Here is a 23,136-nt window from a genome sequence, read left to right as displayed (position 1 = left end):
AAATAGGTGGTCATTTAAGGCAGTATGACCAAAAAAGGCCTTTTTGATCAGATTTCCTTATATATTGCCAAAGTACTTTTCCTGGTGCTGGTCTCAACATTTAATGAAAAGCCTTTTTGCCAGTGCTCTCTCTCACAGATAGGAGGTTAAACTAATGTTTGAACCGTGTTCCTTTAGCCTTCCTGAAACAACCCCCTAATATTAGAGCAGTTTCCACCTCTGGCCCCCTTTAGCAAGCAGATTGTAATGTGGGTTATTACACAGATGGGCAGGTCAGCACTTTGTGAGAAGCGTGCTAGGTGGCAGCCGGCTGTCATAAGAGTTAAGGTAGGGGTGATAGGAAATCTCCCAGGGACCAAGATTTTGCTGGCCATTAACAGAGGTGACTTCAAGTGGCAAGGGGTAATTAGTACAGGTTTAACTGTACCAGTTTTCCATCTGCTGCTGGCCACCGGCTTTTGAGCTGATGCCTTTGCTCTTGTGTTAGATATTTGCATGTGTTTTCCTGGATTCAGGATGAAAAGGACATTTAGGAAAAAGGGGTATAAATCAACAAAATAACAATGTGCCCTGCAGAAATATAAATCTATGTAGATTAATCCACGTTTCCCAAATTGCATGCTAGATCATAATTCAATCAAGGGGTGGGGGTCTTGTGACGTTTATGAACATTTATGGATAACATGAGAGCTCAGATTAAATGTCAACCCTGGTATTCAATTCAAGATCACGTATTATTGTTGTTCATTAATATATAAAAACAACAATTATATCCACTAAAATCCTCAATTTAATTTTGTGGTAATCTGTCTCTGCCCGTGTCAGACATGCAATGAACTTTCTCTCCCCCTCAGATTCACAGGGCTGCCTTGAATTTCAGCTCACAAGGGTCTGGTGCTTTGCAGTTTTTCTACTGACATGAGCTTGGATCAGACTAGGCCCCATTTAGATAGAGAATGTAATAACATTAGGATTTCCCTAATGGATTGTTCTCCCATCCTCCACTGAGACTAACCTCTCTTTCAAAGACAGTCAGGGCAAAATGCTTCTAGCAGGAAAAAGCTTTCACTGGACTTCTGGTGCTTAAACACCTCTGAGAGATCTGGTCCTTCTTCCTTAAGTAGTCCCTTTAATTGTGTGTGGGTTTATAAACAAGGGTGGGAAAATTTGGCCACAGTATGTCAGTGGCAGAACTAAATCCCATTCACAGATCTTATTGCTCTATTAAGCATCTAAGTACCATCCTGTTCTGTCCCTCCACCCCCTGGTTTTGAGTCCTGAAAAACTATTAACATGTCTATTTCTATAACATGGTCAAAGAATCACTGAGTCATAGGAAGGTAGGGCTGGAAAGGACATCAGATGGTCATCTAGTCCCATGCCCTGCTCAAGGCAGGATCATTTTGTATGTCTAACCTGCTTTTAAAAACTTCCAAGGAAGAGATTCCACAACCACTCTGGGCATCCTGTTCCAGTGCTTAATTGGCACCCTCATAGTGAGAAAGTGCTTCCTAATATCCAACCTAAGTTTCCCTTGCTTCAATTTAAGACCATTGCTCCTTGTATGGTCCCCTGTGGCCATAGATAATAGGTTGTCAGTATCCTCTTCATAACCACCCTTTAGGTACTTGAAGATTGTTATCAAATCCCCCCTCTGGCTCCTCTCTTCACTAAATAATCCCACTTCTTCCAGTTTTTCCTTGTAAATTGTTTCCTCAACCTCTAATAATTTTTGTTACTCTCTGCTGGACTCTTTCTCATTTGTCCACATCTTTCTTGAAGTGTGGTGCCTAGTATGCCAGTGTCAAATGCAGTGGAAGAATCACTTCCCTTAACTTATAAATGACTCGCCAATTAATATAGCCCTGTGGCCTTAGCATCTTAATCTTAAGCATAAAGGCGGGGCCCCTTGCCTTTTGCATTAATGGATTTCCAGGGACTGAAGCTAGCTTGAGTAAGATGGCAGTTAGATGCCTTAGGAAATCCACTTAGGTGTCTGATAGGTGGAACAGGATTTAGCCCTAGCAGTCCCGACAACCAGACCAGTACCTTATCCACCGGACAGCGCTGCCTTTAAGCAGATATCTTGACCTCCTCCATTGCAATCCCAAGATCATTGCTGAGAAATAATACCTAGCTATTCAATCCTGCTTCACCTGAAGAAATATGCCCTGTGGTTGCTTTTTGAAGCATGCCCAGGGATACTTTCAGGGTCTCAGTCTCAAGTGTCCTCAGCAAAACAGTGCTGGGCACATCCTGATACCATCCCAACCATAGTCACATGCCATTTTTCCAGTTTGCAGTGTGTACAGAATAGGAACAAAGTGGTGGGGCTTACCCCTTTTCAGTGGTCTTAGAGGAAGTATAGACATACCATAAATAGTAACCATGGAAGCATTGGAGTGTTGAGCCAAATCCAGTAGTCAACATCAGGGTTTGCCTTTTGGAGGCCTTGTACCAAAGGTTCAGTTTGGTGCTCCTATTCTTGACCAGGCGGCCATGCTAAAATATAACCATAATGCAACAGGTCCCGTAGCCATACAGGTGCATGGTTTGCACTGTTGTTATGTGATTCCTGCCTGGGTTAGGAGTCAGTTCCACACCTCTGCCCCCAACCCCTGGTAGAAAATTCACATACACCTCTAAGGATGGGAATTCCTATAAGGTGGAATTCAGCTCAAAGTAGTAGTGATCTTTTCTTGGAAATTATTTAGTAAAAGATCAATTGGATCATCTTGCCCACACCTATCAAATGCAGTAATATTTGTGTTGAAAACAAATGACATAAAAAGAGAAGGCTAAGAGTGGCATATGAGTCAGAGGATTATTCCACTTACAACATGGAGTACTGGAAAAATGGTCAATTTTCATAGATTTTGTATATGTTATATAATAGCGTGTCTTGGAGAACTCTGCTGTATTAATGTAATGTAATTAGGTTAAGTGCGTCTCCAGTGACGCATAGTGCCATATGATAAAAAGTTACACCCTAGCATTTAAATGGTTCATATTCTGCTCTTAATCTGAGATAAGTCAGGGACATTGTACCAGATGTAAGAGAACAGAATTTGTCCCCCCCCCTCCCCTTCTCTCTAGCATACGTCTTCTGTACTTATCATTACATGGAGTGAATCACAGTTTCCTCAGATACATCCTGTTTTTTAGATGCCACAAATGGAAAGCCTTATTTTTATACTTTGTCTTTTGGACACAACTTAGAATCAAGTGCCTGATACATTTGCAATCATTAAAACATTTATGGTGCTTTTGGCAGAGTGTTAGCCCTGCTCATTTGCCAGATTTCAAATTGAATAATTACATTGTGCCTGTCTAAAAGTTCCCTCCAGTTTTCCCTGGATGTGATGGTATTCTTCCTCCAACTTGATTCTTCTATAGCATTGCTGTGTACCAGCACTACCTAACAGCTGCTAAATTTCATCTCAGAGCTGAGTACATTTCAGTAACCTCAATATGATTTTTCAGAACCTTTTCTATGGCCCAGTTCTGCAAAGGTATAAATGCTTCTTGTCAAATGCTGAAAGCACCTTCCTCCCATATAAGACAGGAGCATCTCAGAGGGCTGGGACAATAGTCTGTAAAGGACTTCTGGCATCTTCAGGAATTAAAGTAATTGTTACAGGCAGTGCAGATAGCCAGGTATAGCTATAGCATTAGTTAAGGCTGTCTGATGCTTCCCATTGTTATATCCATTTTTCAAATGCTTATAAATTAGTCAAATTTTAACCATTTGGTGCCTGCTTCCAGTTCATTCCCCTTCTTCCTCATGGAAAATTTCAGCCCAAACAGTTCTGAAAACCAAGCTCAGGAAAAAGAAAAAAAACACATTGTTAAAGAAATTACCATGTTGAAAGATTCTGGCGATCATTTCACTGAAAAGTTCTAGGTTCTCTACATTTTGCAGCAGGAGTTTGAAATTTTAAAGTCATTCTGGTATTAGGGGGTCTGTATTTTATGCTTCCCCCTGCCCACTCCATCAGAAATCTAAATTTGACCAATTTGGGAAAATCTTAGTTTGTACATGCCCATTCAAGACTCGTTAGACTTTGGCAACTATATTCCATAAAGATTCTGTGTACTATAAGCATGCTCCATCCAAGAGAGGGAGGGCCTGAACAGGTCACCCCTACAGCAATTGCTCTCAGCTTCTTGAGGATGTTGTGGTACTAAACATAGAAACCAGGAGCAGGGAAGCTGTCTCTTCTGTGCTCCCTCAATGACCTCACTTCCTCCAGCAAAGGGGAGGAAACGTCTCTGGACTGGAATGGAGAATGGTGAGAAGCTGCATCGCAAGGGCACAGCAAAGAGGGAAGCTGGGATAAAAGTGGGCGGGGGGGATAGATTATGCTGAGAGGTGTGAACCAAGCATCCTGGAACAAGTTGCAGGGGATGTGGGAGGGCTGAGATGTGGAACTGGCCTGGAAAGGGGAGCCTTATAAAATGGAGGGTACTGGACAGGCTGGACCTATTGATTAGATTTTTAAGGGCCCTGCAAACCATCCTAATGAAGTGCTTGTCGCAGCCTGACCCACTACCCCAAGTTCACTTGTGTGTTGCAAGTAGACTGAGCTGCTGGGTCTTCTTTACTTCCAAGTCATCTGGGTCTGGGAAGAGTCTATAGTCTGTTTCTAGCTTTGGGGCACTGGGGCACGTTCTCAGCTCTTGCTTCTTGTCCAAGACCCTTCCCTTTGGAAGTGGTGTGCTACTAACCAGTTGCCATAGACTCTAAAACCAGTGTCTCACACCTGCCAACCTTCCAAGGCATGAACATACACACATATACTCTCACAACTTCCCCTAGACTGGAGGCCCCCTGGGCTTTTCCTTTAAACCCTTGAGGGACAGCTTGGTTGCAAAGCAAGAAACACAGGCATAGCCAAAGAGTTGCTTACCCAGAGATACTTTACTATTAAAGCTCTTGACAATTACAAGTCTTTAAAAGTGACAGAAGCCCTGAGAGTCACATACCCCTAGCTGGTTTGTGAATCTGGGGTTCTTCAGCCTTTCTGTCTGCTGTCTGTTATCGCCAAGTTCTTCTTACATGTGACAGTGGTTGGCATCTCTCGTGCATACAGAGGAGAATCCTGCTAAATAAGGCCTCCTGTAGCATTTCCTTGGGTAGCTGACCCTGCAGAAGTTGTCTACAGCTTGTTGGCTGGTCCATCGTTTTTCTGAATGTTTTGTTTCCTGGAATTCTCTGTGCCTATTCCTTTTCACTTTCTCAGTTACCTGCCTTTTTGGCCACATGCTCAAATATGTGCGTGCATACTTCCACACATTCAGACCCATTCTTATTCTAGTCTCCTAGGCCCACAATTTGCTACACACCTTACTTCTCCATCTTCCCTCTTAACACCAGCCTTTCACCCCATTTTCATCCCTGTCATGCTTCTTATTCCTGACTACAGAGCTTGAAATACATTCAGGAATACAGGAGTAAAGATCTCCTTGGAACAATGTCTCAGGACATGGCTCTGTAATAGTAGACCATCCAGTTCTGTAAAATCCTTTGTTGACTAATAATTGCTAAAAATAAACATTGCTACTTCTGCTGACAGCAGAAAGATCTCTTTCCAAAGACCTCTTCTTCCTTTACATGGCACCATTAATTTAAATTTAAAATTCATTTGACTTCTCTGCTCTGCAGACCTTCCATTTAAAGGAAAGAGATGATGAGAAAATGGGTACATTAGTCTTCCAAACTACAGTTTCCATAAGGTAGTGCGCTACAGTAGGGACATGTCATCTATACAGTTACTCATTAGTAGTTATTAGCATGCTTGGTAACCTTCTCAGGAGTACTTCTTTATTTCCTGTACCTCTGCTGTGAAAAAGACTGGACATTACAGTGTCAAAATGATGCCTTTATACACAGTGTCTCTTGACAGCTAAAGCATTCAACTACCAGGAGGCTATAGTTTTTCCAGATGGTCTCCTTAGAAGCAGTGGTCACTCTTTCCCCTGAATATATACATAACAAGTCAGTCCTAGAGCCCAAAGATTCTGATCTTAAAGAAGGGACTTGCATGCCACAGTTTAGTGACAGACCTAGCAGCTCAAGAACAAACTTCCTTCCCACCAAGTCCCCGGGAGCATGGCTGGAACCTGAAAGAACTACATCTGCATCCAAGACAGGAAGTCATCTTTCTTTGGCCAATTTAATCCTTAGCCTTTCTGTCAAGAACACTAACCAGGAGGCCAGTTAGTGCTGATTACAGTGGTAGGTTTTGTAACAAGGACACCTTTCCACAGAGACTGCAACTTATGTCACATAAGAAACTGAACAGCACTAAATGGTAACATCATTTAGTCTCTGCCAGCTTGGGTTGGATTCAAACTGACATCGTAGGCAAAAAGGCTCCTTTTCCCATTTCCAGTTCTCTGAGATATCCAGTACCTTCTTTCAGGTAATTTGGGAACTTGCAAGGTCCATAAAGTGAAAAATCTTTTCTTTCCTATAGGAATCACTGTCCCTTCTTTTTAACTTGATATCATTTGGCTCACTTGTAGCTGCTTTATTTCTTCATGTTGTTTTTTCTCTTTACTCCTTTTCAGATCCTTGAGATCAATTTGCGGTCTTCTCCTGAAGGTACCTCTCCAGTCTCTCACGTAAGTACTGGGCATTTTAGACCTCTCCATGACATGATTCATGTATTTTATTTGGAGTTCATTCAAGGAGAGCTGGAGCCCCCCTGTGAAGTGTTTTATGGGTCCCTCTGGCTGTCATGCTCCCTTATAAGCATATATTAGTCTTCTAACCCAGCTGTCTGCCCAGGCTTCTGGGCAGCATCAGTCTGTGGGTCTCAGAATAATCCAGTGCTGTGGTGTGATGGGAAGAATTGGAAACACCTGCAGAATGAATGTGTGTATTTCTGGATGAAGTCAGGGGAGCAGTGGCTGGAACATTCCTGTAAGGTATGGGTACAGCCTGCCCTAGTGGGTGATATGGCTTTCGAGCTCTTGGTCAGCACAAAACACAGTGTAGGACTGCCGCAGGTATAGAAAACCTGGACTTGTTTCTTAACATCTAGATCAGAAAGAAAGTAGAATTTTCATGCCTTTTTCTTCATTTTGCCAAGTTTCTAGTAAGTTGGGTTTTTTTTAATTTAAAAAAGTTTACATGTTCCTCCTGTTTCATAACACACATTGATTGTGTAAAATCAATGGAGTCTCTAAAATAATAGGAGTTTTTATTGCAAGGAAGCTTAGCACTGCCGATGCATTGCAGTACTAATAGATCATTTGAGATGGGCTAGAACTAAAGCAAACATTTTCTAAAGTGTCCGCTAACATTTTGTGCCCCTTGGTTTTGGATGCCCAACTTTTGAGACCCCACAGAACAGATTTTCAGAAATATTGAGATGATCCAGTTTCTGGTGATTTCATCAAATTACACCTGCTTATGAGGTCCATAATGTCTTAAAGTGGAAATTCCAAGTTATTGGGCACCTGAAAATTAGGACCTAAAATTCCAGATCCAAACATCCCTAGTCTTGGGGTGTTCTTCATGTTAATCTAGGGCCTTGTCCATGCTTACCTGTTCAACTGGCGGAGGTCCCAGCTACTATGTCCAAGCTGTCAGAGCACAGGGATAGACGTGTGCTTCTGGTGTGTCACACAGCTCCACTACAGTAGCTGCACACCCAGAGCATGGCACGCACTCTGAGAAGCAGCCACTGATGAAGGGGCCACTAAAGCTAACAAAAGATATGGGAGAATCAGGCATGTGTACAGGGCAGCAGAAGTCACTCTACTCAGCATAGACAGTGTAACTCTGCTGACAGATAATCAGGAGAGGGGGGATTCTCCCACCCCAGAGGAGTTATGAAGTTAAACACAGTCAAGATTTTGCCAGTAGAACTGGAGTTCTCCCAGGAGAAATATTGTATGTAGATCAAGCCTTGTAAATCCACATCCAATACCTTGTTCAGTGGTAAAAGAAATGACTGTAAAAGAGCTTCCTGAAACATGCCACAAGAAGAGTAGTCCTTTTTTAAATTAGTGAAAGACTTTATCTTTGCCAGTTTATTCACAAGTTGTTTTTTGTTTGATTCTGAATATTTTTACATAGTAGAATGAGCAGGAATTCTTAATTTCTTCAGGCACATGCAGAAACATCCTTGCCCCTCAAAAAGCTTTGTCTGGTTGATATCAGGAAGTGGAGTGGGGGGAGAATACATGACTCTCAGTTTTAATGTCGACTCTTATTTTGTTAGGTGGCTGTAGGAAAAATAGCACCTTCTTTTCCTTCCCCATGGGGAAGAAAGCAGAGCCTGAGATATGATGCAATTACTGTCCAAGGTGGCGTGGCATTGCCAGCTTGCATGCAGAGGTATTTGAGGCAATCCATCAAGCTGACCATATCCCCATATTTCTTTTCTTTTCCATTTTTCTTTTGTCATAAGATGTCCTCAGCCTATAATTACTCCACTCCTACAAACTGGTAAGAGTCTACCATGTACAGGCCTAGCTCTCTTTCATGTTAGTGCCCATGTCAGGCCTATGCAGCAAAGGGACTAGAGGCCCCCAGGGCAGGTAACATGGCTTACATCTGATGTAACATTTATATTCCTGAGAAAGGGAATTGATTAAAGTCCCTACCAGACCTTTGCCATCATGTATTATGTATTTATCCAGCAAGGGCAGTTCAGAGCAGCCACGGACCAATCCTATTATTCTCACCACAGAACTTTGCAGTATTGATACAAAATGTTAATGATGCTCAAGGGCTGGAAATGTATGCACCTGTGTTAACCCTTTCTGCATCAACAACTATAGTGGGGACTATATGTCATATTGCATTTAGATTATCAGCCATTTTAACATTGTTTTGGTTCTGGGGTATGAAATATCTATGTAGTATGCAGCAGCAGGGAGAGGCAGTTGAGCCAGGGGCAACAAACACTATATTAGATATTAGGCCTGTGCAAAGTGGCTAGTATTTGCTTTGGATTTGGCCGATTCAGGGGACGGCGATTCAATTCAGTGATTTGAGTCACTGTCCCAAATCAATTTGCCTGAATCTGATTTGGAGATTTGGCTGCTGGTGAATCTCCGAATCATGAATCACACAGGCACATCCCCTGCCTGCTCTCCCAGCCCGGCAATGGCTGCCTCACTAGCCCCAGCTCCCAGCACTTTAAAAAAAGCCCCGACTCAGCAGATGCGGTGGGGGGGAGGCAATCCCTGGTGCCCCCCACTACCCCACACTGCTCTTCACGAGTCCCCCATGCCCCCTTGCTCCCCCAGCCCCACCACGGGTGCCCCGCCCATTCCAGCTCCGGCCCTTTAAGGAAAAAAAAAAGCCCAAACTCACTGGTTCCTGGCTGGCTGGGGCCAATCCCTGCTGCCCTCCATTGCCCCACACCATATGGGGGGATCTTCCCCAAGCTCCCCAAAGTCCTGAGGCTGCTGCAGAAGCCAGTGAGTTCAAGGTTTTTTTCAGAGGTTTCTTTTCTTAAAGGGCTGGAGCTGGGGTGGATGGGACAGCCGTGGGGTGGCTGGAAAAGCTGGTGGGGAGTCAGGGAGCTCATGCAGAGCCCCCCACGCAGTATGGGGTAGTGGGGGGGGCAGTGGGGATCGCCCCCCTGCCTGGCAGCACCTTGTGAGTGAGGGCTTTTTTTTTAAAGCACCGGGGGCTGGGGGGGCAGGGCACCCATGGGGGGGCTCGGTGAGCAGACGGGGTTTGGGGGGACTGAGGGAGCAGGCAGGGGATGGGGCCTGGCAGGGGTACCCCCAATGGTCCTCTTCCCCCTCCTCCAGCCTCCCGTACCCTGCCCCCTACTTACAGCATGGAGTCTGGGTGCAGCTCCCTGCTGCAGCCACTGGGGACTGCCCGAATCACCAAAGCTCTCCGAATCTTTTCTGAAGATTCAGAGAGCTTCTAGTCTTTTGGAACCTTTTTATTGGTCCCCTGATTTAATTCGTATTTTGAGATTCGGCCACCAAATCGACCTGAATCTCCTCCGAATTGAATTAGCACCCGAAGTTTCTCATAGCCCTATTAGATATTGGGACACCCTGACATCAAATGCCATTCTACCAGTGACTTGGCATGTGACCTGGAGCAAGTCACTTCCCTTCTCAGGGCATATCTTATTCTGTAACTCTAGAAAGTCATACACCTCATTGCTTTCATAAGCAGAGCTTGTTACACATGTCCAGAAGTCAGGGATGCACAGCATTCCTCCATGTCTCCCACACAAGTTGCCTGTGGACCAGCCTCTCATTCCCCTTTATTTCAGGGACCTATGGTAATATTTATTTGTCTACTTTGCTATGTGTTAAATTGCTGCTTCTTCATTCGGGGAGGACAACATTTTAAATCCTGGGATCACCAAAGCTGAGATGAGGTGGTGCTACAATGGAAGGTGTCAGTGGTTACCATCAAGCATCTCTTTGACTGTCCAAAATGATAGACCTATTTCCCTCTCCCTCAATGCCAGAGACTCCCACCCTCCATCCTGTATGATTCCCTATTCTCCTATTTCCCTGTAGCCTTTGCTTGCCTCCTCCATCACATGCCCAGGACTCTTTCCATCCTCCATTTCCTTTGTGACCATTTTTGTCTTAGTTCACACTCATCTAGAGGATCTTGCACTTCATTGTTTCTGCCTTCCAAACCTATTACAAGCCTATAAGGGAGGAGCAGGTTTTTGAGAAATGTTCACAATAAAATATTTCAAGCTTCAAGTTTTGTTACAAATTCAGCTCTTAAGCTATTTATATTGGAAGGTGTGCTGAGATTCATAGTACTCTTGAGTCAATCCAACCCTAATTTAGAGTAAACCGAGAGGAGGCAGTTTGTGATTTTATTGAAATCACTTGAAATATGCAGTCTTTTTATGGTTTGGAAGAAAAGTCAAATGTAACTGGCACTGACTGAGCTTCTTTTTGAGACTCAGGTTCATGAATGCATTTTAGTGGAATGCATTTCAAAGCTATGCAGGATAGGTCAAGCCCAAAGAAATGCCCTCTGAGGTTCTAACAGCTCTAGGAAGTGATTGATCTAACAGGTTTGTGGTTCTGCTCCCCCACTTTTTCACAATGCTGAACTACAGCCCTCCTTCAATATGACTGGATTTGGTACTTGCCTAAAACAGGCTACATAAGGGCCATTCAGTCTCCAGTGTTGGAAATAGGGTGAAGGCTGTAGGAATGCCCTTTCCCTCGATGTAGCAGGAGAATTACATCTTATCTCTGCTCCATCTGCATCTCTAGAGTAGCTTATAGGAATCAAGTATATCTTGTGCCCTAAGTACATTGTCACAAGTCACATGTTACAAGATTCTTCAAATCATATTTGCAGTACGAGTTTGCATTTGTCTTGAAATTACTACATGGACACTGAAACCATCCACTTACTGAGAATGATAATTCGATCTTGTCTGTTTAGCTTTTGAGCCTCTCCGCTGAGTCTCTCAATAGTGGTGTCACATAGTATCTACAGTAGTGATGGGTTTTTGGTTTGGTGGTGGTGGTGCCTGTCATTGTACTGGGGCTGTGAACACCAACAACCAGAAATTTCATTCAGACCCCTCTATCCTTGAGCTTCCGAATAGTCATCAGATGATAACTTTCAGTCACTGTCAACCAAAAATGGAATTAAATTAGTGACCTGGATGTGAGAATTGCCATAGCACATGACTTGTCTATTGGAATTTTCAGCCCATTTTCTCAAAAACAAGTACAGATAGGTTCTACTGAGCATTGCCTCTCTTATTTTCACCTAAGGTTCTCACAACAGTGATCCTGCATAGAAACTGACTTTTGGATCATTTTGGACCTGCTGCTTCTAATAAATCCATGTATTCCACATACATTCATGAAACCATGTCTGGTAAAATGATGATAACGTAAATGAAGCGGAGGGACATGCTATTAATCCCATCACTGTTATGAGAACCGTCATTCGGGTGGTCAGTGATTCGTGTGTTAAAAGACAACTGGCACTGTTCCAGTCTGCCAGTTGCTAGTTTCTGAGCACCAATATTTATTGTATCAGACAACGGTAAGTAGTTGCCAGTATCTGTATGTATAGTCCACACTACTGGAAATTGTCCATCAGTGAATTATCACATTCTTAGCACTCTAACATCACTGAGCACTGACTCAGAAGGAAGAGTGTCTCCTACAAAAATGCTACCTCTATAGAACTACTGACTTAGTTCAGGGCTGTTTAGCTTGTGCTGGCAAGACTATAGGGTAAAGAAAGTAGTCTGCTTAGACATCAAGGTAATCAATGCTCTATAGGTCCAATAAGGTACATGCCTCAGGGTAGCTGTTCTCATGGTATCTGTACCTCTTCTTTGCTCTAGGCATTTAAAAGTAAATTAGACACTTCTGAGACCACATTGATAAATAAACATTTTCTAAGATGCCATTAGACTCCACAGACTATACTTCAAATATATACATTGGGCAACATTGCTTGATTTACCTCTTAAGGGTGGAACTGACACCATTTTTTCCCCAGATATTGTGATAAACTGCAAATGTTCCCAGAAAAAAAAGTTCTGTAGAAATGGCCACTGTAGCCTTTCATCTTATCTTTTGTCCCATCCAGCTCCCATGCACACTAGTATATTTTTTGTGACAGAGGATAACTTTTAGCAAATACACAAAACAACAGATAGGCCGAATGAGGTAGTAGCAGCAGCTAACAGTCATAATACCAAGTCTGTGATTCACAGTAGTTTAGAGCTAGAAGGGACCTCGTGAGATTTTCATAGATTTCATAGACATCAGGGCTGGAAGGGACCTCGGGAGATCATTGAGTCCAGCCCCCTGCCCAAAGGGCAGGAAGTCAGCTGGGGTCATAGGATCCCAGCAAGAAAGCATCCAATCTACTCTTGAAGGTGTTCCTTGAACCACCTCCACTGGCAGACTGTTCCAGACCTTGGGGGCTCAGACAGTAAAGAAATTCTTCCTTATGTCCAGCCTGAAGCGGTTTTGCAGGAGTTTGTGACCGTTCGACCTCGTCATCCCTTGGGGCACTCTGGTGAACAGACGTTCCCCCAGATCCTGGTGGTCACCCCTGATAAACTTATAGGTGGCCATCAGATCACCCCTGAGCCTGTGCTTTTCCAGGCTAAAGAGTCCCATGTCTCTCAGCCTATCATCGTAAGATCTGTTTTCCTGACCTCTGATCATGCGCGTGGCTCTCCTCTGGACTCTCTCAAGCTTCTCCACATGCTTTTTGAATTGTGGAGCCCAAAACTGGACGCAGTACTCCAGCTGCGGCCTCACCAAGGCCGAGTACAAGGGGAGAATGACGTCCCAGGATTTGCTCGAGAAGCATCTATGGATGAAAGCCAGCGTTTTGGTCGCTTTACTAGCCGCAGCATCGCATTGCAGGCTCATGTTCATCTTGTGGTCAATGATGACCCCCAAGTCTCTTTCTTCTGTAGTGCTATCCAACGTAGCACTGCCAAGCCTATAAGGATGCTGCAGGTTTTTCCTCCCGAGGTGGAGAACCTTGCATTTTTCGGTGTTAAACACCATCAGGTTCTCGTCCGCCCATTTGCTGAGCTTGTCCAGGTCAGCCTGGATCGCCCGCCTATCTTCTGGCGTCGATGCTTTGCCCCAAAGTTTGGTGTGATCTGCGAACTTGGCCAGTCCACTCCTGACTCCAATGTCCACATCATTAATGAAGATGTTGAACAGTATGGGTCCCAGGACAGAGCCTTGAGGGACCCCACTGGTCACAGGGCACCACGATGAATGACTGCCATCAATTACAACCCTCTGGGTCCAACCACGAAGCCAATTTCCCAGCCAGCGGATCGTGGTGGAGCCAAGGCCACAACTGGCCAGTTTGGCCAAGAGGTGATCATGGGATACCAGATCAAAAGCTTTTTTGAAGTCAAGATATACAACATCAATCTCATCTCCCTCGTCCAGGTGATAGGTCACCTGGTCATAGAAGGAAATGAGATTGGTCAAACAAGACCTACCGGCAACAAACCCATGCTGGCTGTCCCTTAGGATGTTAGCCTGGGCCAGTCCATCAAGGATGGTCTCCTTAATAAACTTTTCTAAGATCTTCCCCAGGATAGAAGTCAGGCTAATGGGCCTGTAGTTAGCCGGATCCACTCTCCTCCCTTTTTTGAAGATCGGTACCACATTGGCCTTCTTCCAGTCTTCAGGCACTACACCAGAGCGCCAGGAGTTTTCAAAGATCCGTGCCAGGGGCTGGGCTATGACGCTTGCCAGCTCCTTGAGTACTCCAGCCCCGCTATGATGAAACATCATTTTTTGTTTTGGAGCTTTATGAAAAATTGTATATTTTAGGAATTTTTCTATTATTTCAGAAAAGAACAGGATTGTCGAGACCAAACTTTGCCACATATCACCTAATGAACATTTGTATGACCAAAAGGCTATATCATAAATCTTGCATTTCTTGTATCATCCTGAAGTATCCTATTTTAATTAATAAGCCAAGGTACAAATTAGCCATATGAACCACTTCATCCATGTCTGAAATTTGGCTATATGCAAGTGAAATACCGTACATACTTAAAGGAAGTGGCAATGCTACACAGTGTTTTGGGATGGAAAATGAAGAGTGCTTTTCCCAATTATGCATAGCTCTTGAAGGAAGAGAATGCTCTAAAGAGGTAAAAATATGGGCAATGGCCCATACTTGGCATTTGCAAATGGAAGCACTAGTGAGATGAGCTACAAATTAGACACAGAGGAGAAATTCTATACTGGTGTGTATATAGAAATCAATTCATATAACTAAGGAAGCACTCTAGGATGAAGGGCCTTAAACACAAGAGGCATAACCTATATTGAATTCTGAAGCAAAAAGACATAACCAACAACAGGGTCACATAAAAAAAAATGATGCTGTGAAAAAAAATCAGATTCCTTTCTTGATTTTTGACCTGCTACGAAGTAGTAAGAATAGATTCTGAAAAAGGAATCAGAAAACTAGAAGAAATCCACTACAAAAAAAAAAAGAGAGAGAACCAATATGTTCTGCAGGGGTTGGGGTATCATTAGCTGAAGTGTGAATTTTTCAAATGGTTTAGCAAATGGTAATGGCAAAGTTGAACTAGGAAGCTGCTGTCTGGGTATGAATAGTGATGGGCACCTTTTTATATGTGGCTAGATTCTAGAAGTCCTCTGAGCTACAGAGCCCAAAACCTGGTAAAGGGCACCTTTACTCCAGGGTGGGGCGATGGGGTATCAATCACAGCGGCTCTAATTACAGTGTCTGCTGAAAACTGACCCCCAGTCACTGCTCCACGTAGTAGAAACATAAGGATATATGGAGCTATATGAGGAGCCATTCCATTGTGATCAGCTGAGGCAATTTGATTGTTTTCTCCTATCTAATTAATATGATATAACCTATTTGAAGGTGTTTGAGTTTGTGAGTTAAACAGGTCACTTCTGCAAAGTCTAGATGAATCTGGAAAATTCAAGGGAAGATGTAAGGGATTTAGGAAGGAAAGTCAAAAATAGAGGTGAGGAAAGGGAAAGTCCAGTTGCCCAGTTTCTGTTGTACATGAGGTTGGTGTATTCATTGCCAGATTCAAGTAGAAAAAGGGGTCAATGGCTGAATCACTGGAAACACATCTTGAAACTTTCATCCACGTATAAAGTCAGCCAAGTTTGTTAGAGCTGATAAAATGATCTGACTGCAAGGTAGCTCTCTGCATTGTGATTTTGCTGTTGCAGTTCATTATCCAGCAGTCATGGTGCTCTTCTCTACCTGTGTGTTCAGATATAAGTACATTGTTAATGCTGTTGACATTTTTGCAGACCAGCAAAACTGCTTGGTGTGGCCTGTTCTAACTTTCATATTATATAACTACCTCCGTATAATTTGTACTTCAGAGACAAAGCTAAATGGAGGATGCAAAGACAAGTAACACTACATGCTGGCTACCATTGAAAAGCCCACTTTGCAAATATAGGCACCTTCAGAAAAGAGCTAACTTCTTTGTTTCAGTACCTACCCTGGCACTTGTATACAAATACCCAGTTAGGAACCTGCATGCCAGACTACGCCTCTGGATTCCCTCTGGATACTCTTTATATAGGGCAACAGGTTTGCAGATGAGTTCCTAGGAGTCTTTCAGCAGTCTCCTTTTCCCTTGTACCCCTTTTGCTTAAAAAAAAATCCATCTGCCATATGGCTGCCTATGTGCTATTTAACATATGTGCACAGCTGTACGCGTGTCAGTGTTGATCTGTCTGCAAACCACACATCATGACAGCTGCTTTATTTTGTGGCTGGGAACAGGGAACTCTTAGAGATGAAAGGTCCCCAAGATGTAATGTTTTCTTCCTCATCTCTTTCTTTTCACTTCCTTTTTCATCCAACTTTTTTGTGTTTTTTCTTGCTGATGTTGTTGATGAAAAAGCCAGACAAAACTTTTCATTCAAGTGGGCACCAAACCATCACTTTGAGCACAACCCTTTAAGTATTATTTTTCATGTGGCACCCACAGAAACATATAAGCCTGATTTTGACCTGTCTCAGCAGGGTGAGTCTTATCCTTTATGGTATCAGCCTCATCAATACACCATGGTAAACAGCTTGATATTTCTGAGACAGGAAAGCCTCCCATGTTAGAGTGGGCCAGCACCATGAAATTGGTGTCAGGGTCATGATTTCAAACACCATGCCGTACAGGTGTGTTTATGTCCATGGTTCTGTTTGAACCAATTATGAAGTTAGGATTTATCTGCAAAATTTGGATCTGAATTAGAATCAAATACCATCTCCTCCTTTCCCTTTATACATAAAAATCGTTGCGAGTGGTTGACTCTGAGGTTTTACTTTAAATCTACCTGTAGATAAAATAGACTACAATTAACATGTTTGGTTCAATATGCTCTGCAAACATGAACCGAAGGTTGCAGGAGGACAGTGATGTTTGTTTATAAACAACAGCAAAGAGTCATTTTTTCACAAAGCATTTTTAGTTTCCTCTCAAAAAGTATTTTCTTTCCTTTGTTGAGTGCAAACTTCTTTCCATAAACATCCTTGTGATAATGTATGTAATGTCTATTTAGCAGAGGATACTAAAGAATTAAACTTTGCCGCAGGACAGACAATGCCACTTTTCTTCTACTGGTGCTGAGTGTAAAGCTTTACAATTTTTTGTCACAAAATTGCTTGTATACTTAGACTGTCTTTCTCTACAAGATTGTCACCTATACTGAATTTTCTCAACTTGTTGAAATTATACTGGCAGATAATTGCATTCAGACCCTGCAAATGAATATCACATTGATATATTGTGCTATGACATTTGTCTTCACCTTACCCCCATGGCAGGGTTATGTTTTCATTTTGACACAATGTCAGCATGCTGTGTGCAGACTGCCAATGCAGCATTGCAATGTAATTCTGATGCAGCTGAGTTTGCCCTGTTGAACAAACTCACACAACATGTGAGACTGTTGAGGCTGAAAGTGCTGGTGCAAGCAGGAAACATTTTCAGAGATGGGGTAGAGCATTATCTTATCCCAAGTTCTGCCCTTTCTGATAAAATATTTCCCCCCCTCTGTCTAACCCTCTTGAAGATCCAGTGCCCAGGCAGGAGAATGGGGGCTTTGCTTCTCAGTTTCATAGCAGGATATGCTTCCTGTATTGGGAATAATCGTGTTTTAAAAAAACAAAAATGAGCTAGGAGCCGGGTTTTTTTATCAAAATGTTTAATTCAACTACATGAGCAAACTACTGAGAGATGGAACGTTCCCTGCGCTTCCCAGAGGAATTCTCCCTTACCAACTTACAGAAGATTGAAGTACGGTGCATTTAGTCTTTACAATAATATGAAAGCATTACACCGTAAGAATACACCTGTTGGGTGAATATTTCCTGAGGGCTGGACACTTGCGTAGCAATTTGTAAAATCTGATTAAACTTTTTATGAGTTGCATGTAAACTGCTACTTTTCTCTCCTTTATATTCCTCCTCCTTTGGGTTTGTTCTCACCTCAAAAATGTAAACCAACTCACAGACAGATGTGGTATGAAATTTTTCAGCAAAGTGGTATTATTTGTCAAAAAACACAGATTAATCAAAATGCAAACTTTTAATGGAAACGTAAGTTTTGGTGAAATCTTCACCAGGAGGTGTTCTCAAGTCTGAATGGACTTTCTAACAAAAGAGACCCAGTACAGCTTGGTTTTTAGGACGCAGCTGAATTAGCAGAACGGGAACTTGAATTTGAGTCTAAATCCCAGGTGAGTGGTACCCTAGCCACTGAGCTACTGGCTTTTTTCACAGATAAATACAAAAGAGTAGAAGGGACATCCTGGGCCATTGTGTCCAACTGGGTGCTCTCACAGCCAACTCCATCTTTAATTCTTTTCATGCTTTCATGACTTTCTTAAGCTCCATCCTAAAATTCTTTAGGATTTTTGCTCCCATTACTCCTCTGGTATGGCGGTTCCAGAACATTACTCCTGTAGTAAGTGAAAACCTTCTGCTGTCCAACATACAGGCATTCCTGCCCAGTATTTCTCATGCTAACATTGTTCTTTAGTTAAACTTAGTGCTTGCCCACGTTGGTGTTTACCCCCTGTTGTAGTCACAGACAACAGTCATATTCAGTCTCAGGCTCCACGGTCATATCCAGTCTCATAGCATTTTGATAGCTGTTTAGCCTCATTTTGTCAAGCTGTTTAGCCTCATTTTGTCAGATAACCTTCCCACTCTTATGATCATCCTGGAAACCCATCTTTGTACCTATTTCAGTGTGAACTCATCTTCCCTTTAACATGCATGTCTATAACAGTGCCTCCCTGTCTCTATTGAAAATGCCTCATCTGATGCATTTTAGGACTATGTTTGCCTTGTTCACAGTGGTGTCATTTGGTGGCTCATTTTCACGTTATGATTGATCCCAGAAAGAGAGGGATCTTTCTCTTTCTGTGTTGTTTCCAGCTGATGTGATCCCATTTTGTAGGAGAAATTCTTATTAGCCCTTAAGTGCACAACCTTGCAGTTGTACTATTAGATTTATCCCATTTATATTACTTTATTTCTCAAGGTCACCCAGTTCTTTCTGTGTGATAGTCTGCTCTTCCTCAGGGTTGATGAAGCCTCCCAACTTTGTGCCGTCAGCAGCTTTCATTAGCATGCACCTATCTTTTGTGCCATGCTGATTAATTAAAATAGTATGTAAGACCCATCCGAAGATGGATTCTTGAGGAACTCCAGTAGCAGTACCTTTCCACACTATTACTTCTACCTCTTTCAGTGTTACCTGTTGTGTCCCTCAATTTAGCCAATTCCTAACCTACCTTACAATTCTACTGATCTCCATTTTAACAAATAATGTACTATGTGATACCATATCAACTACTTCACAGAAGTCCTGATGGAATAGATCGATGACACTTCTTTGTCTAGAAATTCAGTTATTTTATCAGCAAAAGCTATCGGGTTAGTCTGGCGTTATCTACCTTTGGTAAACCTACATTGTATTTCATCCCAGTTTTCATTTACTTCCCTCTCTTTAATTATTTCTTTCTTCAAAATGTGTTCTAAAGCCTTGCATACCATTGAAGCCACAGAAGTTGCATCAACATAAAACAGATGTAAGTGAGATCAGAATCAGCTTCAGCCTATTCTGGCTCAGTCTTGCAAAATCCCATTCATTCACTCACCTAGGTGGGTTCATTTCTTTTTTGACTGGGAAATAATGTTTCATTTGCTACTTGTCATTGTCACCATGGCAAAGGGCAGGTGAGCAGATTTTGAGCCTCGGCTGGTGAATGTTCAGGATGATTTTGCAAAATTGTGTTCAGTGCCTTAAGATAGAATCAGAGACATCTACCTGCACATGAGAACGCTCAGGCACTTGCATTTGCAAAACCTTAATGTATGTATCAGTAATGAAAATCTTAATTAAGAAAGCTGCATCATTGTCCATGAACACTCTTTCTTTTTCTCCGTGTGAAGTCCTTTGTGTATTGCAGCATCTACCTGGCCCAGACAGACAGAGCCCTTGAAGAGCTTGTCTGGCAGATCTTCTCTTGATTATTAACAGCAAGCGAATGGCAAAGTCTCACTCTCCTTTTGTCTTGATGCTAAAGCTCAGAACAGCAGAGCACACAATGTACTGTAGGGTTTGTTTGTTTGCTTTTCAGCATTCCTTTTTTTTTAACTTGCTTTCTGTTATGTTGGGGGGGCTCAAAATCTGAGACTGTTGATCAGAACTAATTTAGGCTGGCTCATCGTTTGCCAAAATGTGAACAGACACCCATTCATGCAGAAGTGTACCTTTGCATTTAGAAACAATGCCCTGACATAGGCCACGTTACGTGCACACAAAAAATATGCTAATGTAATGTGGAGATTGAGATTTTAATCTCCCTAAACTCAGGAAATTCAGAGTTAAGGTTCCCACAGCAACCTTACCTCTGCCCCCTTAAGCTATATTCATTACAATAAGGTCTTTCACAACAGGAGCATAGACTGTGTGCTGAGCCTGGTGACGTACTACTTAGAGAGACAGCATGATGGACAGGATCTGCCCTTTTTTGTATAATCATGTTATGGAGATTTTTCATTTGTTAAGCACCTCCACTGAATTTGGCACTATTCAAGATGCAAAATAAAGCCATACAATCAAACAGACATAGAAGGACAAACCATGGATGTACATATGGGGTCAGACTCCCTCAACCCTTCTCAAGGGAAGAAAGGGCACCACGGGCCTCTCATACCCAAGCATGGGATCATGCCCTATGTAACAGCCAGCAACTATTATATCCTGTGTTTTCAGGCAGGCCAGGCCCTCCTCTTATATGCACTATTGTAAAGGTATTGATATTAGTGAGTACTCTTGTTTCACATAGGTGCAAAGGAAGAATCATGCCCCAGAAGTATAAGGAGGCATGGGCAAGGAGTATAAGGGGCTCAGTTCACCAGCAGTGCTACTTTCTTTGAAGTAGGCAGGGAGCAACTATGGAATAACTCCCTCTCCGCACAGGCCTGCAGAAGTTGGCACCTGATGTCTTCCCGCAAAGCTCTTGAAGCTCTCTTCTGAAGAGAGAACTTCTCAATCAGGAATTTCAGTTGAGGAACTCAGCTCATGCCATGGCATGACAGCCACAGTTTGCCTTGCATTATCTATTGTATAACATTGCTCTGAAACTGCAGACAGGAAAAGACAGATATCTAGATTGACTGGATTTGGTACATGAGCCTTTCAAACCCAGTCTTTTCTGTGGTATCTATGCACCATAACTGCTGATTTGTCCACTGGGCAAGACATCCTGTACTAAACTCATTTAGTAGTAAGCAGCTGGTTCTCCCCTGCAAGGCACTTTTCTGTTGTCATTTATACCTGTGCAAAGAAAACGAAGGTTCTACCATTCTGATTGACACCATTGTGCAATGGCATGAACGATCCCCAGCAATGGAGAATCAGGGTCAGAAAGCCAGGGCAATTCCAAAGGTGCTTCCAGCTTCAAAAACCTGGTATTGTCAGATCAGATCAAACACCCCCAAAACCGCACTGTTTCTAAACGGGAGCAGGGCTGTTCTGATCATGAGTCTGTTTCTTTTCAGGTCCTTTTTTTGGTTGCAATTGCAATGTATTCTTATGCTGTTAATTTAGGCATTACAGTATGCATTTGCAGAAGGCACCAGTCGTCATTTAATTTTGGTGTATTTGCTTAAAAATGTTAGAAACTCTTCCATAGATGAAACCTTGAACACTTAAAGAGCAGTTTCCCAGGGGGAGAGAGGGAGGGGAGGAAGGTTAGGGAAGGGATAGTTATTGTCCCTTGCTCATGTTACTGCTAATGATCCACCTATGTGGTCTGTGTTGCACCCCATGCAGGCTGCAAGTCTAACATCCCACATCTTCCTTGGCCCTTTATACCATCTAACAGATTCACTAGTGGCTACAGTTGAGAAATCATATCCCAAAGTATGTTGGCAGCTTTGAGGAAAGAAAAGCTCATTTAGCTATTTTAAAATGGTAATAATTTTTTATTTTGAAACCAAATGCTTTCAGACATGGCAGAGTTGCTGCTTCTTCAGAACTACGTACATGTCAAGCTTGATGTTTTAAAACAAAGCCATGTTTTTAATTATACAAGCATGTTTAAGAGAAAAAAAGGCAGCTCATGGAAAATTTAACAGCTGGAAACTGTTTTTTACATACTTGGATGACTCAAGACCAGCTAAACAGTTTTTTTGCAAAACTTTCCCAAAAATGTCACTTCTGGATTGAGGCAAGACATGAGAAATGTCTATCTGAAAGGTAACCATTTTAGAGAGACCCAAGCAGCTGAAGATCAGGATTATTTCATACAAAAGTCTCATCTCAACTTCATCCGTGGCTTTGGGAGAGTTCTAATTTAAAAATAAAATAATGATTTGTACATACCAGCTTCCTTTTGTAGATCACAAAGCTCTATGAAAGAATGTAATTAATTGGCATTGCAACATCCATGTGAATGAATACAGTATTATTATTATTCATATTTTATAACCTGGAAAGCCAGAGCAAAGGGAAGTGTCTGGGACTTGCCAAAAGTCCCCAGAGGAACAGCACAGCAGAACCAGGTTTAGAACTCATGTCTTCTGGCTCCCTACTCCAAAGCTTTAAAGTGCAATTCAATCCTCAAGCACAGTTCTGTCGACGTGGCATTGCTGAGTTCCATATTTATTGTTTCTCACCTATTTCCATATCAAACGCATTCAGTCTGCAAGTCAAGAGCTGTGTTTCTAGCTGCCAGCCTTGCAGACTCACCCTGGGCTCTGAAATCCAGCTCGTGTTCTTTTTTTTTTTCAGGAAAAAACAGAGATTCTGTGTGCCCAAATATGCCCTGATTACAATTGTGCAGCCCTGTTGTCTTCAAATGTTGCCCCTGCTTGTACCTGCATGTACCCTTCCCTATCTCCTCCTCCACCCCTGAAAGCTGATCACATTGTACTGGTGAAACTGATACATCAGTGACAATAGTTCACTGTCTGCAACTTTGCTAGTGACATGATTTAATCTCACTATTACTTAACTAAGCTTAAAGATATTCCTGGATGAGTCTGGGAGGAGTCACCTAGAGACTGTAAACATGAAGCCCCACAGTACCATATTTATCTTTACTTTCAAACTTGATGCTGAA

The 23,136-nt window shown here is 42.6% G+C and overlaps 1 protein-coding gene across 1 annotated transcript in view; it reads left to right on the top strand.

Annotated features, from left to right (window-relative positions):
• Positions 1 to 23,136, top strand: part of ZBTB20 (zinc finger and BTB domain containing 20) — a 416,371-nt gene that overhangs the window by 246,533 nt on the left and 146,702 nt on the right. The window contains exon 3 of the mRNA XM_090056540.1: positions 6,574 to 6,627. The gene's annotated coding sequence lies outside the window, so the exon portion shown is untranslated. The remainder of the gene's footprint in view (positions 1 to 6,573; positions 6,628 to 23,136) is intronic.

Source organism: Crocodylus siamensis, chromosome 1 (genome assembly GCF_052110815.1).
Source record: "Crocodylus siamensis isolate JL-2025a chromosome 1, ASM5211081v1, whole genome shotgun sequence".
NCBI classification, from domain to species: domain Eukaryota; kingdom Metazoa; phylum Chordata; order Crocodylia; family Crocodylidae; genus Crocodylus; species Crocodylus siamensis.
This window is presented reverse-complemented; position numbering and strand designations above follow the sequence as displayed.